Source organism: Crotalus tigris, unplaced genomic scaffold (genome assembly GCF_016545835.1).
Source record: "Crotalus tigris isolate CLP2741 ecotype Arizona unplaced genomic scaffold, ASM1654583v1 scf7180000020425.245734, whole genome shotgun sequence".
Classification (NCBI taxonomy): Eukaryota; Metazoa; Chordata; class Lepidosauria; order Squamata; family Viperidae; genus Crotalus; species Crotalus tigris.
Genome location: NW_024098016.1, coordinates 154645 through 170505, shown reverse-complemented (window position 1 = coordinate 170505; position 15861 = coordinate 154645). Strand labels below are relative to the sequence as shown.

At 46.9% G+C, this 15861-nt stretch overlaps 1 protein-coding gene across 1 annotated transcript in view; it reads left to right on the top strand.

Annotated features, from left to right (window-relative positions):
• Positions 1–15861, top strand: part of PTP4A3 (protein tyrosine phosphatase 4A3) — a 100353-nt gene that overhangs the window by 43679 nt on the left and 40813 nt on the right. The gene's annotated exons all lie outside the window — the stretch shown is intronic.

The following is a 15861-nucleotide window of genomic DNA, read 5'->3' as shown; positions in this document are numbered from 1 at the left end:
TTAGGTGATTGTCCACTAGGTTGCTTCTCTCCTTGATTACTTTCCATCCCTTGCTTCTTGTTCGGCCTTCAGGCGCTTTGGAGAATAGCTTGACTTCTTTGTGGCAGCTCCTGAGATATTGGAACACTGCTATCATGTCCCCCCTCGTCCTTCTCTTCATTAAATTAGACATTCCCAATTCCAGCAACCATTTCTTACATGTTTTAGCCTCCAGTCCCCTGATCATCTTCGTTGCTCTTCTCTGCACCCTTTCTAGAGTCTCAACGTCTTTCAAATTCTTCTTTTCTCCATCAACTTTCTCTGTTGCAGCTTCCTAATCTGGAAGCCAAGTACAGGTCGTCCTCAACGACCACAATTGAGCCCAACTTTTATGTTGCTAAGTGAGACAGTTGTTGAGCGGGTTTTGCCCCGTTTTACGACTTTGCTTGCCACAGCTGTTAAGCGAAGCACTGCGCTTGTTAAATCGGCCACGCGGTCGCTAAGCGAATCTGGCTTCCCCAAATGACTTTGCTTGCAGACGGTCGCAAGAGGTGATATTCCAGGACCGCGGGACACCACGACCGTCATAAAGGCGAGTCGGTTGTCAATCATCCAAACGTCGATCGCGTGACTTCCTGGGGATGCTGCAACGGTCGTTAAGTGTGAAAACTGGTCATAAAGTCCCTTTTTTCAGTGCCGTCATAACTTAGAACAGTCACTGAGCGAGCTTGTAAGTCAAGGAGTGCCTGTCCTTTGTTAACACAGATAGTCCTCGACCTACGACCAGATTTGTTTAGTGACCATTCAAAGTTAACGATGGCGTTGAAAAAAAAGCAACACATCTCTTTCAGATTTTGGACGGCGGCAACATCCCTGTGGTGACCACGTGATCAAAATTTGGGCAACTGGTGTGTATTTATGGCACTTGCTGCTGCCCCCCCACCCCCCCGGGATCGTGTGATCCCCTTGTTGTGAGTTTCTGACGAGCAAATAGTTTAGGGAAAAGCCCCAGGCTTAACTAGCAGTCATTCATTGTTTATTCTTTGGTGGCACGGTGACCTTTGAAGCAAGTCACCCTGATCCTGCTTTTGAAATTGTGAAGGTGTGTGCCACAACTGCAAAGGGAGGGATTAGCGTGTATAACTTGGCCGGGGTTGAACCTGGCAGTTGAGGCCATGCTTTGCCTTGACACAAGGGAGCTTTCTAAAAAACCAGGATTTGGAACAAGGAGAGTTGAAATTCTTATTATTTGGTGTGTTGGGACACCATTTCATGTGGAGGGAGGGCCACCAGGAGATGATTGGAGATGTGAAATGTCATGCCAGATCTTATACAGTAATGGCCAAAATTGTGGAAACCTTTTGGGAAACGTGTACAGTAGAAATGCCACTTTTGGTTAAATTTCCACCCATTTTCCTTCTAATTTCTTTATAACTGTAGCCTTGTTCACTGAATAATACTCTTTTACATCGCTTTCTGGGTGACCAGTCAACTCTTTGCACCATTGCTTTAATTTTATTACGTTGTACGAGCTCACTCAATGAAAGAATACAAAAACAAACCCAACCAACTTGATAGCGATCACACAACACACTGACAAATGTCCTCTTCTTGGCTTCAATACAGGACATCAGTAACTGAATCCTACTGTGATCTGATTGGCTCACGGCCAAAACAAGATGACACCCGATTGGCTCTCTAAACACTCCTGCTCATTGGCTACAATCAGGTGAAGGAAAGCTACCTGAGATCAACCTGAGCAAGTTGTGCTTCCATTTCCTGGTTATTTGGCTATAACTTTTCATAGGATACAGCACAGATAATTGAACAAACATTGTTGCATTACATTCTTGATTAAATTATCTTTCCATTGATACATAATTTTATGGTACTACTCCAAACCAAAGGGGTGTTAGTAGCCATCAAACCTCAAAAATACACTTTCCCCAAAAGGTTTCCACAATTTTGGCTACTACTGTAAATTGCTGAACTTAAGATTGGAGATGTGAAATGTCATGTCAGAACTTACATAAGTCATGGTCTTATGGAGATTCTCTGCCATCCTGATCAGGGTTGTCCCAAAGTCGCTTTTTCTCCTCCTCCTCCTCCTCCTCCTCCTCCTCCTCCTACTCCTCCTCCTCCTCCTCCTCCAAACCCCACTCCCCTCTAGCACTGATGATGTTCCCAAGTTGGGTCACAAAACGTCTGCAAGAATGCCACCAAGCTCAGAGGATAGCCAGGAGCCCCACCCCTCTCAGTCCAGACAAACTAGCAAGGGCAGCTTTCTGGCAGCTCCTGTCTCCTAGTGCAGTGCTGGGGGTCGGGACACCATTTGGGGTCGAACGACCATTTCACGGGGGTCGCCAAACAACGCAGTCCGCCATTTTTTTTCCTCTTTTCCTTAGCTGTGCTACTCCCTTTTATTCTATTGGCTTTTGAAAGCCAATAGAATAGACTCTTTTGAATAGAGTCTAATTCTATTGGCTTTCAGAAGCCAATAGGAATTGTCCAGGCTGTCTCTGCCCTGCTGAGCCCACCAAAAGTCCCATTCCGCAAACGGTGCTGCACCAGTTGAGTAGTCCTCGACTTACGACCGGTTGAGTAGTCCTCGACTTAACAACCGGTTGGGGGTCGCGGCATTAAAAAGATTGAGAACCACTGTCCTAGTGGATTGTGATTGCAAATCTCCTCTCTGTCCAGCAATCTCTGTTCAGTGGCTAACAGACCAGCCAGTTTCTCTGCTTTCCAGCTGCCACCAGCCCCCCCCTCTATTCTCCCTCCATACACACACACACACACACACACACACACACACACTGCTTGTTGCTTGCTTTAGGCTTGACTTCCTTCCACGCAGGCTGGAGAATCCCAATGCCTTGCAAAGCTGCCAGTTTAAATAATCATATTACGATTTCCCCCTAGACTTGGTTTCTCTCTCTCTCTCTCTCTCTCTCTCTCTCTCTCTCTCTCTCTCTCTCTCTCTCTCTCTCTCTCTCTCTCCCTCCCTCCCTCCCTCCCTCTCTCTCCCCCTCTCCCCCCCCCTTCAAACTGGCATTTGAGATTTCTAATTGAAGGCAGACCCAGCAGTTTGTAAGGGGACACGCTTGTCTTGCTGCGCCCCGTCTCTTCCAACTTTTGGGTCTTCCTTCCCCCCTCTTTGCATTTCGGGAGCAAAGCCAGGTGAGTCCGCCCCTGAATGTTAAATTTTGATTTCTCCTTGGCTGAGCCTTACCCCCATCAGCCTCCCCCCTACGCCCCGTGGAGTTCCCGAAGATTGTTTGGCCTTCTGCTGGGTTTTTAAGGGACAGGAGAAGAGCCATTTGAAGACTTCCAGCTGTTGGGTAAGGAGGCAGGAATGGCGGTTTTAGAGGGGATACCCTGGGCTGTGACGTTGTTAACTTGTGCTATCTCCCTCCTTTTCAGCCGGAGTGGGCTGTCAAGAACATGTGGCTGGGAGGGGGGGGGAGGCTGGATCCAGGGAAGCCAAGCTGTTGGGGAAATGAGATGGGAAAGACCTGGCCTTCCTTAATCCCGGTCAGAAATTTGGAGCGGGCCTGTCCAGATTAACCCTAATTCTTGGCAAGAGGAACTATGAGCCGAGGTGGCACAGCAGTTAGAGTGCAGTACTGCAGGCCACTTTAGCTGACTGTGTTCAGCAGGTCAGCGGTTCAAATCTCACCGGCTCAAGGTTGACTCAGCCTTCCATCCTTCCGGGGTAGGTAAAATGAGGACCCAGATTGTTGGGGGCAATGTAAATATATATATACATTGCTTACTGGTGTACACCGCTTAGAGAGTGCTTGCCCTTGAAGCGGTATATAAGTCTCATAAATAAATAAATAAATAAAAACTAATTGGAAGGATCCTCCATGCCTAGATTGTTGAGCCCTTGGGTCCAAATTGTCCTAACAAGAATTGGAAGGGACCTTTGAGGTCTTTTAGTCCAGCCCCCTGCTTAAACGGGAGAGCCTATATCAATGTCAGACAAATGGTTGACCAATTTCTTCTGAAAAACGTCCAGTGTTGGAGCACCCACAGCGAACGGAGGCAAGCCGTTCCACTGGTGAATTGTTCTAACTGTCAGGAAGTTTCTCCTTAGTTACAGGTTGCTTCTCTCCTTCAGCCGCTTTGGAGAATAGCTTGACTCCCTCTTCTTTGTGGCAGCCCCTAAAATACTGGACTACTGCTATCACGTCCCCCCTACTCCTTCTTTTCTCTAGACTTGCCAAACCCAATTCCTGCAACCGTTCTTGATATGTTTTAGTCTCCAGGCCTTTGATCATCCTAGTTCAGGGGTAGGGAACCTTGGCTCTTTTATGACTCGTGGACTTCAACTCCCAGAATTCCTGAGCCAGCATGGCTCAGCTTGGAAACCTCTCCCTTTCCCCTCAGCATGGCTGGCTCAGGAATTCTGGGAGTTGAAGTCCAGGAGTCATAAAAGAGCCAAGGTTCCCTACCCCTGTCCTAGTTGCTCTTCTCTGCACTTTTTCTAAAGCCTCAACATCTCTTTTGTCAGGGGGTGACCAAAACTGGATGCAGCATTCCAGGTGTGATCTTACTAAGATTGCATAAAGCCCCCCTCTTCTTTGTGGCAGCCCATTAAATAGTGGAAGACGGCTATCATGTCACTCTTCGTCCTTCTTTTCATTAAACTAGACAGTACCCAATTCCTGCACCCCTAATCAGATGTTGATGTATGGGATGTATGTGGAACAACAGGTTCCACCTTGCAAAAACCAAGCCAAAAAAAAAAGTGTGGTCTTTGCTAAAAAAATAAATAAAAATAGCTGAGATAGCAAAGCAGATTTTGGCATAGGTGATGGAAGTCACTATAAAAGACGCCACTGCTTTTGCGCCAAGATCGGTCATAAAATTAAGCCAACTGCTATAGGTCTTTTAGGAAGAGCGCTGTAGGATGTCTTCTCCTGGGATGTTCAGCTTTTGGAAAATTTTATTTCCGTTTCGCCCAGAAAATTACCCTGGCTTTGGAAGCACGTGTCTGTTTCCCACCGTTAGCAAACGTCCGTTGAAAGCAGGAGAGAATGAAAAACGTTAAAAAGAAAGAGGTACAAAACGAAGCAGTGAAGTGGAGTACGAGCCCCCAGATACCGTCAGCTCAGCCCTTCCCTGTCCTGAGACTCTCCTGGGGTCTGGAATCTTAACTTCTGGAATTCTCCAAAGCATAACCATGGCTGGAAAATCTGGAGATTGAAGTCCACAGATGGGACAACAATAGCCAGGCTATCTGGATAGAGTACATTGAGCAAAATTCAGTGCCAAGGAACTTATTATCTCCTTAACTAAGGTCTTAAACCAGGGATGTCCCACCTCAGCAACTTTTTAAGACCTGTGGACTTCAGCTCCCAGAATTCCCCAGCCAGCCATGCTGGCTGGGGAATTCTGGGAGTTGAAGTCCACAAGCACGAAAGACGCCAAGTTTGGTAAGCCATGCTGGCCGAGCAATTCTGCAAATAATTGCAAAGAAGACCAGATGACTGCCATCTTATCAGAACTAATCCCTCCATAGCCCACACCATCCCGCCAGAACCAAGGAAGTTTCTTGGACGAGAAGTGAAATCAGGGACAAAAATGAAAAAAAAAAAAAACAGTCCAGTTGTCTTTTGAAAAAGTACCTTTGAGACGACTGCGACCTGGATGACTGAGAATAGAGTAGAGTAGAATAGAGCTGGAAGGGACCTTGGAGGTCTTCTAGTCCAGCCCCTTGCTCAAGCAGGAGAACCTATACCAGGGGTCAGCAACCTTAAACACTCAAAGAGCCGCTTGGATCCATTTTTCACAGAAAATAAAACACTGGGAGCCGCAAAACTCACGCGCATGCATGTGCGGCTTGATTGAAGAGTTCTCTCTCTCTCTCTTTTCTCTCTCTCCGATCTTCTGCTCACCTGGCAAGCTAGCTTCACGCTGTTCTCTGACAAGCTGACACACATTTTTATTGGTCTGGCTCTCTCCTGACCTTGGTCTGCCAGTCCGCTTCCCCCACTAAATAAATAAAAGTGTGTGAGAGAGAGAAAGAGAGAGAGTGTGAGAGAGAGCTGCTGCTTCCTGCTGAGACGAAGCAAAGGCAGGAGCCCCACCCAATAAGCTTGTCAGCTTGTCGGAGGACAGTGTGAGGCTACTCTCTTTTTTTACACACATACAGAGAGAGAGAGAAGGAAAGCGCAAATGCCTCTCTCTGTTTCTGTTTTTCTCTCGCTGCAAATAGCAGAGGAGGCTGGGAGCCACAGGAGAAGGCTCAAAGAGCCACATGCGACTCCAGAGCCGCAGGTTGACGACCTGTGACCCAAACCATTTCAGCCAATGAAACTCCACAGATGTCTAGAACCAGAAAAAGGGGAAACAGCTTTCCTTGCCTACTTTATCTGCACCATGGTGTACCCCTCAGTTCTGTGCTGAAACAATCCCTGGTTGTGAAAACAGGCATAGAATCAAAATCACGTGAAGTATTAGTACCGCTTTATAAAGCCTTAGTAAGGCCGCACCTGGAATACTGCAGCCAATTTTGCTCACCACATTACAGGAAAGACGTTGAGACTTTGAAAAAAGTAGAAAGAAGAGCAACTAAGATGATTAAAGGCCTGGAGACTAAAACCTATGAAGAACGGTTGCAGGATTTGGGTTTGACTAGTCAAGACAAAAAAAGGGGATGACATGATAGCAGTATTCCAGTATTTGAGGGGCTGCCTCAAAGAAGAGGGGGGGTCAACTTATTTTTCAAAGCACCAGGGGGCAAGACAAGAAACAATGGTTAGAAACTGACCAAACAGAGAAGCAACTTGGAATTAAGGAGAAACTTCCTAACAGTTGGAACAATTAATCAGGAATAGATTGCCTTCAGAGGTTGTAGGTGCTTCATCACTGGAAGTTTTTAAGAAAAGACCAGACAGCCACCTGTCTGGAATGGTATAGAGCAGGGGTAGGTAATCTTGGCTCTTTTATGATTTGTGGACTTCAACTCCCAGAATTCCTGAGCCAGCCGTGCTGAGGAGAAAGGGAGAGGTTTCCAAGCTGAGCCATGCTGGCTGAGGAATTCTGGGAGTTGAAGTCCACCAGTCATAAAAGAGCCACGGTTGCCTACCCCTGATATAGAGTCTCCTGCTTGAGCAGGGGCTGGACTAGAAGACCTCCAGGGTCCCTTCCATTTCAGTTCTGTTCTATTCTATTCCATTCCATTCCATTCCATATTTTCTATTCTGTTCTATTCTATTCTGCATTCTACTCTACTCATCAATGAACCATCTTGCCTCCTGAAATTGTGGATTCTCCATCTCTGGAGGTTTTCAAAAGTAGATTGGAGAACCATTTGATCTAGATCAGTGGTTCTCAACCTTTTTAATGCCGTGACCCCCCAACCGGTCGTAAGTCGAGGACTATTCAACCGGTCGTAAGTCGAGGACGACTCAACTGGTGCAGCACCGTTTGCAGAATGGGACTTTTGGCGGGCTCAGCAGGGCAGAGACAGCCTGGACAATTCCTATTGGCTTTGGAAAGCCAATAGAATTAGACTCTATTCAAGAGAGTCTATCCTATTGGCTTTCAAAAGCCAATAGAATAAAAGGGAGTAGCACAGCTAAGGAAAAGGGGGGAAAAATGGTGGACTGCATTGTTTGGCGACCCCCGTGAAATGGTCGTTCGACCCCAAATGGGGTCCCGACCCACAGGTTGAGAACCACTGCTCTAGATGGCATAAAGTTTCCTGCCTTGAGCAGGCTGGCTGGACTAGAACAGAGGTCCCGAACGTTTTGGGCACCAGGGTCTGGTTCCGTGGAGAGAGATTTTTCCGTGGACCGGAGGGGGCGTGGTTTTGTGTGCTTCCTGCATCCCACGGATGGGGCTTTGCTTGTTTGTGTGGACCGGTTGATGGCATGCCGCAGCCCGGTACTAGTCCACGGACTGGGGGGTTGGGGATCCCTGGACTAGAACACCTCTGAGATCCCTTTCAACTCTTATTATTCGATGTTCAAGGCCAGCCACCGGACAGCAGAGTTCACCCACTTCCCGGTGGTCGGACGGGCCCGGAAAGAAACAGGATGCCAAGATGAAAGGTTACAGGGAGGAGATGAGGACCAGCCAGCTCAACATCTGCAGAAATACACTTGCTTTGGAAACTATGAAGAGAGAGGCTGGCTAAGCGGGTGGGTGGGTGGAAAACCACCCGGTGTCAGGGGTGCAAGCATTTTTTCCTGAATGAACAAAAGCTGCAGAGGGCGGGGAGAGCTGCAGCCATCTGCTGCTCCGGGCCGGAAATTTGCAGAGGCAGACGGATAACAGATTCCCTGTGGAAGAAAGCTGCTGCATTTGGAAACCAAGAGGAAGTGCAGCTGGCTATAAAAAGGATGGACGTGTCGCTCAAAAGGTCCACTTCCGGACTCGTCTTTCCCTTTTTCTCCTCTGGCTTCCGCTCGGAAAACCAGGCTCGGATGGGCAGTCTGCACGTGCTTAAGAGTCCTCAACACTCTCTCCATGAAGACAAGCAAGAGAAACAACAAAGATGAACAGGGGACTGGAGGCTAAAGCATATAAGGAACGGCTGCTGGAATTGGGTGTGTCTAGTTTAATGAAGAGAAGGACGAGGGGGGACAGGATAGCCGCGTTCCAATATCTCAGGGGCTGCCCCAAAGAAGAGGGAGTCAAGCTATTTTCCAGAGCGCCTGAAGGCAGGACAAGAAGCAACGGATGGAAACTCATCAAGGAGAGAAGCAACTTAGAACTAAGGAGAAACTTCCTAACAGTTAGAACAATTAACCAGTGGAACAGCCTGCCTCCAGAAGCTGTGAATGCTCCAACACTGGAAATTTTTAAGAAGAGACTGGACAGCCATTTGTCCAAAATGGTATAGGGTTTCCTACCTGAGCAGGGGGTTGGACTAGATGACCTTCAAGGTCCCTTCCAACTTTACTACTATTACTACTAGTTTCAACTTCAGGATCTGGCCTTCTAAAGAGCAGTTAAAGTAGACTTCATCATCTTCTGAGGAACATCTTTTCATATGGTTCAAAAATGGTGTCGCAGTCTCTTGGGATGAATTGTTGAGAAGTGAAATCCAACACTGGACGCTAAAACATATCAGGAACAGTTGCTAGAATTGGGTATGTCTAGTTTAATGAAGAGAAGGATGAGGGGGGACAGGAGAGCAGTCTTCCAATATCTCAGGGGCTGCCCCAAAAAAGAGGCAGTCAAGCTATTCTCCAAAGCGCCTGAAGGTGGGACAAGAAGCAACGGATGGAAAGTAATCAAGGAGAGAAGCAACCTGGAACTAAGGAGAAACTTCCTGATAATTAGAACAATTAACCAGTGGAACAACCTGCCTCCAGAAGCGGTGAATGCTCCAACACTGAAAGTTTTTAAGAAGAGACTGGACAGCCATTTGTCCGAAATGGTATAGGGTTTCCTGCCTGAGCAGGGGGTTGGATTAGATGACCTCTAAGGTCCCTTCCAACTTGTTGTTGTTGTTGTTATTAAAGGACAGGAAAATCTCCCATCCTTCTCAGCTTCCTTCCCTCCTTTATTACCAATGCAGACTGGAGCTTCTTTCAAACTACAAAGAGAGAACGGCAATTTTATACTGCCTTTACATAAAAACAATGATGCAACGACATCTGGAATATTGTTTGCACTTGAGCGTGACGCAGTCCAAAGTGATTTAGGAGAACTAGAGAAGGTTCAGAGCAGGACAGGATGATCAAAGAGTTGGGAGAGCTTCTCCAGGAGGAAAGGCTGAGATATTTGGGATTTGTTGTGGTTGTTTTTTTTTTAATCAGAATAGAGCTGGAAGGGACCTTGGAGGTCTTCTAGTCCAGCCCCCTGCTCAAGCAGGAGAATCTATATACCAGAGGTCCTCAACCTTTTGGGCGCCAGGGACTGGTTATGTGGAGAGAGCTTTTTCTGTGGAACGGAGGGGGTGCGGTTTTGTGTGCTGCCTGCATCCCGTGGATGGGGCTTTGCTTGTTTGTGCGGCCCAGTTGCTGGCATGCCGTAGCCCAGTACCGGTCCATGGATTGGGGGTTGAGGACCCCTGCTATATACCATTTCAGATACGTGGCTGTCCAGTCTCTTCTTAAAACCTCCACTAATGGAGTGCCCGCAATTTCTGGAGGCAAGCTGTTCCACTGGTTAATTGTCCTCACTGTTAGGAAGTTTCTCCTTCATTCCAGGTTGCTTCTCTTTTTGGTCAGTTTCCAACCATTGTTTCTCGTCTTGGTGCTTTGGAAAATAATGTGGAACCCCCCCCCTCTTTGTGGCAGCCCCTCAAATACTGGAATACTGCTCTCATGTTGCCCCTGTTTCTTCTTTTCTTTAGACTAGCCAAACCCAAGTCCTGCAGCCGTTCTTCGTATGTTTTAAGTCTCCAGGCCTTGGATCATTTTACTTGCCCTTCTCTGAACTTTTTCCAAAGTGTTCTCGCTGTCAGGAAATTTCTCCTTAGTTCTAGGTTGGATCTTTCTGTCACAGGCTTCCCACCTATTCGTTCTTCTCCTGCCCTTTTTGGAGAATGGGTTGACCCCCTCCCGCATGACAGTCCTCTAAAGTACTGCAAAACAGCTGTCATGTCTCCCCAATTCTTCTCTTTGATAGACTAGATCAGGGGTAGGCAAGCTCGGCTCTTTTATGACTCATAAACTTCAACTCCCAGAATTCCTGAGCCAGCCATGTTGAGGAGAAAGGGAGAGGTTTCCAAGCTGAGCCATGCTGGCTCAGGAATTCTGGGAGTTGAAGTCCACGAATCAGAAAGCGGCTTGGGCCTAGGCCAGAGGTAGGCAATCTTGCCTCTTTTATGACTCATGGACTTCAACTCCCAGAATTCCTGAGCCAGCCATGCTGAGGGGAAAGGGAGAGGTTTCCAAGCTGAGTCATGCTGACTCAGGAATTCTGGAAGTTGAAGTCCACGAGTCATAAAGTGGCCTAGGCCAGGGGTAGGCAACCTTGGCTCTTTTATGACTCGTGGACTTCAACTCCCAGAATTCCTGAGCCAGCCATGCTGAGGGGAAAGAGAGAGGTTTCCAAGCTGAGTCATGCTGGCTCGGGAATTCTGGGAGTTGAAGTCCACGAGTCATAAAGGGGCCAAGGTTGCCTACTCCTGGACTAGATATACCCAGTTCTCTCAAACACTAATCACCCTACAAAGATGGCGGGGGTAGGAACTATTTTCCAAAGCACCAAAAATGAAGACAAAAAACAACGGATGGAAACCAATCAAGGAGAGAAGCAACCTGGAACAAAGGAGAAATTTCCTGACAGTTAGAACAATTAATCAGTGCAACAGCCTGCCTCCAGAAGTTGTGGGTGCTCCATCACTGGAAGCTTTCAAAAAGAGATTAGACAACTATTTATCTGAAATGGTCTAGGGCAGTGATGGCGAACCTTTTAGAGACCGAGTGCCCAAACTGCAACCCAAAGCCCACTTATTTATCACCGGGTACCAGGTGGGCGTGGCCCACTGGGTGGGCATGGCTGTGGTGGTCATGGCAGATTGGGTGGGTATGGTCAAGGTGGGCATGGTCACCTCAATGTTGCTCGTGGGGAAGGACGCCTGTGGGGGCCGGGCAGGGTTGGGGGAGATCCAGGGGGTCTCTGGCAGGTGGGGCGGAAGGCAGGAGGCTCATCCTGCGGGGTGAGGCGAGGCAGGATGGGGGTGCCATTGCCACGGGGCAAGGCAACGGCTGGGGATGCCTGACACCATCGGCCCCAGCACACAGAGGCCAGTGAGCACATCGGGGCCGATGGTGTCTGTCAGCAGGCTGCTGGCCACTCAACCGGTGCACTCTGGGGCTCCGCAGCCCGCACCAGCAGTTCAGAGAAGCCGCCTCTGAGCTGGATGGCCGGCCGACAGCTGAGGAGGTGATGCAGTGGGTCGTGCCGGGGAAAAGAAGAGCATGCGAGCCAGGAGGGATGGGACGGGGGGGAGAGGGAAACCAGCCGTGCCGTGACGCATCCGGCCACATGGGACCTCGGCAAGTTAGCAGGCGGCTGGTTGAAGAGGGACAGTGTCAGAATCCAATTGTATTTCATCTCTAGTTATGGACTATGGCAGTGTTTCCCAAACTTGACAATTTTAAGGCATGTGGACTTCAACTCCCAGAATTCCATAGCCAGCAATGCTGGCTGTGGAATTCTGGGAGTTGAAGTCCACATGCCTTAAAATTGTCAAGTTTGGGAAACACTGGACTATGGAAAACCCCATTTCTGCCCTATCTGGATTCTGTCATACTACGAAGGGGAAGCGGGGTGAGCGAAGGAGTGTTATGGCTCTCACTTCCTTCTTTACAACTTCAAAGGGACTGAATGTGGATCTCACCAAAAGGACTAACCATAACAATAGGGCCCATCAGCTTTCATCTACTCCTCTCTGAAGTCTCCCTTCCGCCGGCCATGGTTCCAAAAGAAACTGAGTTAACTACACTTCTCCTGCAAAGATGCATTTAAAGTAATGGTTACCCTTTCTAATAATTATCCAGTGTTTCAAATTGCCTCTGCTCTTTATGGCTAATGTTTGTATCTTAAACTTTCTTTTTCTGCTCGTCTAAGGGGGTGGAAATGTAACACGCCTGGGATTGTCGCTGGAAGGACGGTGGGATGGGGGGGGCTGCTTGGGACCACTTAAAACCTTGAATGGGAGGACTTGGGCCCCAGGTCCTGTCTAGAACGCCTGCAACTATCTTCTCGTACTAAAGATGCCTGTTGGAAGAGATATTCAAAGAGTTCTGTCTTCTTAAGATGCAAAGTGAGGTGGGTCCTTACAGACAGTTGCCATCTCCAGGGCACGGTGCATGTGCCCACAGAGAGGGCTCCGAGTGCAGCCTCTGGCACCTATGCCATAGGTTCGCCACCACTGGTATAGGGTCTCCTGCTTGAGCAGGGGGCTGGACTAGATAGAAGACCTCCAAACTTCTATGTTCATAAAATGTAGCCTCGAAATGTTCTTAAGATAAATTCCTGTCAGGGATAAATTGGAGGGAACGAGAAGAGGTTGTCTTCCCTTAACCAAAAAAAAAAAAAAGAAGAAAGAAACTTTACTTCAAGCGTAGGCACGAATCTAGTCTCAGTGGAGGTATTGGGAAATCTGTCTTTGGCAATCTGTAAATAGTAAAGAAATAAGGATGGGGTATTTCTAGCTAGCGTGGTTTATTTTTATGCTGGAGACCAGAGGAAGGAAAATAAGTCTTTTATTTCACCGTCTACAACCCACGAATCAATGTATGACGATGCTCTCTTAATTCTGTGGCTCTCCACACGTGCCCACTGCATCGCCTATTGTAAGATAATCCAGAAATAATTCTGGTTTTATGGGGAGAGGTAGGTTTTCTCCTCTCATGACCACATTGGATTCCATGCAAAATCTGCCTCAAGTAGTAGTAGTAGTAGTAGTAGTAGTAGTAGTAGTAGTAGTAGTAGTAGTAGTAATGTAAAAAGAGACCTTGTCTAGTCCCTTTTTACATCTAGTCCAACCTCCTGCTCAGGCAGGAAACCTATACCATTTCAGACAAATGGCTGTCTAATCTCTTCTTTAAAACTTCCAGTGTTGGAGCATTTACAGCTTCTGGAGGCAGGTTGTTCCATTGGTTAATTGTTCTCACTGTTAGGAAGTTTCTCCTTAGTTCTAGGTTGCTTCTCTCCTTGATTAGTCTCCATCCGTTGCTTCTTGTCCTGCTCTCAGGTGCTTTGGAGAATAGCTTGACTCCCTCTTCTTTGGAGCAGCCCCTGAGATACTGGAACACTGCTATCATGTCCCCCCTCGTCCTTCTCTTCATTAAACTAGACATACCCAATTCTAGCAACCGTTCCTTATATGTTTTAGCCTCCAGTCCCCTGATCATCGTTGTTGCTCTTCTCTGCACTCTTTCTAGAGTCTCAGCATCTTTTTTACATCGTGGTAACCAAAACTAGATGCAGGATTCCAAGTATTTTATTGCTTTTTAAAAAAAACTATTATATTACAGGTGGTCCTCCGCTTAAAACCATTGGTTTAGTGACTGTTCAAAGTTACAATACTGGAAAAAAAGTGGCTTAGGACCGTTTTTCACCCTTAGGACCGTTGAAGAATCCCCGTGGTCAAGGGATCAAAATCCGAACGCTTATGACTGTTGCGGGGTCCCATGGTCAGGTGATCCCATTTTGTAATCTTATGACAAGCAAAATCAATTCTCTTCATTAAACTTTGTTGTTGTGTTAGAAGTAAAGTCTTCATCCTGGTTCATCCAAGCCGGGAATAAATAAGCAAACATGGCGACTGCTTTGGGAAGAAGGTTACAGTTTATTGAAGAAGCAGAAAGATGGTTCTTCAGGAAAGAGCAGAGGAGAGAAGGGCTGAGCACATGGTGTTGTAGGTTTTTATACCCCCTTCTAGCCTTTTGTTTGGAATAGTTTCCTGTTCCTGTGGCGTGAACTTTGAGGCTATTTCCTGTGTCACGTATTCTGACCTGAGTTTAGGTGTGCCTCTATGGTATACTTGATGGTAATGGGTTAGTCCTATTATATCCCAAAAGTCATCTCCTGCTTCCCTGGGGCTGGGCTAATGACTCTTAAAAGTTTCTTTGTCTTGAGTTCCCTGGCTCCAAATTTGGGGCCAGGTTTGGTTTCTGCTTTTCAAAAAATCCTTTTGGTGAAAAATATATTTTCCTTTTTAATATTTCCTTCTGGGGGGGGGGGCTAACTTCCCTCAGTTGTTAGTTGCAAAGTCGTGTCCGACCCATTGCGACCCCATGGACAATGTTCCTCCAGGCCTTCCTGTCCTCTATCATTTTCTGGAGTCCATTTAAGCTCACGCCTACTACTTCAGGGACTCCATCCAGCCACCTCATTCTCTGTCGTCCCCTTCTACTCTTGCCCTCAATCTTTCCCAGCATTAGTCTCTTCTCCAGTGAGTCCTTCCTTCTCATTCGGTGGCCAAAGTCCTTGAGTTTCAACTTCAGGATCTGGCCTTCTAAAGAGCAGTCGAGGTTGATCTCTTCTAGGACTGACCGGTTTGACCGTTTTTCATATGTTTTAGTCTCCAGGCCTTTAATCATCTTAGTTGCTCTTCTCTACACTCATTCCAGAGTCTCAACAAGTTTCTTTATTGTATATAACACCTTATTATAATGCATTGGGTGGTCCAGCCCATATGATGAGCTGGATCCCATACAATAACAACCTTGAAACTGGAGTTTTATCGCTTTGTCATTCTTGGATCTGATCAAAAAAATCTTAGCTCGCTGGTCTTAACTGCCTACTAACATTGCTCTGTTTATCTCGGCTGTCTGCAATATCCATGGAGGATAGAGTGGAAAATATTCCACTGGCCTTTTTCTCCCTGTAAAGTTTTTTTTTTTTAATCTAAATGCTTAATTTATCTGCAGAAAACTTTCCATTTCACAAGTTCATTTATAATAAATCGGTGCCAGCTTTCCTTAACAGACAGATTTGGCAGCTAATAAATGCACGAAGAGTAAACCTTACGATCAAGGTGTGTTGATCTTTTTCCATCCGGTCTAAATGAATTGGTTGTAGGAAAATTTTCTTCTTAGTTCTGGAAAACTCACACCTGCAATCGAGATCCTGCAAAGATTATTTGTAGGCTACTTTGTTCTTTCTGGATGGCTGTAGTTTTCGAAGTGGAATCCTGGTTGACGCTGAACAAAAACTTTCTCCCCCATTTTTTAGCTCGCCTTTGCAAGAGAAGAGAATATGAGAAGCAGGTAAACTTTAACCAGAATTGAACCTGGTTCAATCTTCCAGTAGGAAAATTCATGGCATGTTCCCAGGAAGAGAGAAAAAGTCTTAGGAATTGGAAACGGGATCCTTTGGCAAAAGAGAAGTGGAGAATAGCTTTCCCAAATCTGGGCCTTTAGATATGGGGGTCACAAATCCGAGAATTTTCACAAATAC